This window comes from Rhagoletis pomonella, unplaced genomic scaffold (genome assembly GCF_013731165.1).
Source record: "Rhagoletis pomonella isolate Grant_MI unplaced genomic scaffold, Rhpom_1.0 Rhpom_scaffold_00017, whole genome shotgun sequence".
Lineage (NCBI taxonomy): Eukaryota > Metazoa > Arthropoda > Insecta > Diptera > Tephritidae > Rhagoletis > Rhagoletis pomonella.
Genome location: NW_023458571.1, coordinates 441183 through 442520, shown reverse-complemented (window position 1 = coordinate 442520; position 1338 = coordinate 441183). Strand labels below are relative to the sequence as shown.

General features: G+C 33.1%; 1 protein-coding gene across 5 annotated transcripts in view; it reads left to right on the top strand.

Moving 5' to 3' along the window:
• LOC118749507 overlaps positions 1 to 1338 on the top strand; it is a 417693-nt gene that overhangs the window by 238356 nt on the left and 177999 nt on the right. The window lies entirely within an intron of this gene.

Below are 1338 nucleotides of genomic sequence, written 5' to 3'. Positions count from 1 at the left end.
TTTAAGTTTTATATGTTTGGATGGAAAATTAAAATCATTAATGATCACAAGCCGTTAACTGCAATCGTAAAAAAGGAAATTCACAAAATTCCTTCCGCTAAATTACAAAATATTCGATTGAAACTACTAAATTTTGAAATAGAACTTGAGTACAGACCGGGAAAAACAATCCATATAGCCGATTACCTTTCTCGTCATGCAGGAAAATATGCAGCAAATGACTTGGATAGCGACTTAGACAACTATGTACTCAGCATTAATGTAAGTGATGAGCGGAAAAGTCAATTTCAGAGAGAGACCACTATGGACCCAATTCTAAGTGTTATTAAGAACTATTGTTTACATGGGTGGCCACACAACAAAGCCAAATGCAATGAAATAGCTAAATGTTTTTATAAAAGCAGAAATGAAATTTATTTAGATGATTATATATTATTTTTTAATGAAAGGATTATGATACCGATAACAATGAGGCAACTAGTGTTGAAGCAACTTCATGAGACACATAGTGGAATAACAAAAACAAAAAATTAAGCTAGCAATGCAGTTTATTGGCCAGGAATGGACGATCAAATTGAACAAATGGTTAGCACATGTAGGACTTGTCAAGTAAACGCTAATAAAAATCAAAAAGAGACGCTTATTGCTCATGCAATACCGAAGAGGCCCTTCGAAAAAGTAGCTTGTGATATATTTCAGTTTAAGAATAAGGATTACTTAGTTGTTGCTGACTATTTTTCAAAATGTATAGAGCTCAAAGAGCTTAAGAGCAAGCAAGCCAAAGATGTAAATTTGCAATTGACTGAAGTGTTTAGTAGAAATGGAATACCTAAAATTGTAATTACAGACAACATGCCTTTTAACTCTTTCGAATGCAATGAATTCGCAAAATTGTTGGATTTCAAATTTGAAACAAGTAGTCCACATTATCCAAAATCAAACAGTCTAGCTGAACGCGCGGTTCAGATCTGCAAGAATATAATGAAAAAATCAAATACTATACAGAATGTATATATGGCATTATTAGATTATCGAAATACTCCCACAAGAGATTTATCTTTCTCTCCATCTCAATTAATTAACAGTAGGGTTTTGCGCTCTAAAGTACCAATGATAAACAAAAAATATGACCCTCAAATTTGTGCAAATGCTATAAATCAAATCAAAAGCAAACAAGACAATATGAAACAATTTTACAACCGAAACGCTAAAAGCCGAGAGAAATGTATGTTAAACGAAGAAGTATATGTGTGGGCAGATCGCTGGGAAGAAGGTACAATATCCAAGGTTTGGCATACACCTCGTTCGTATTTAGTCAAAACGAAAAACAACGAATAC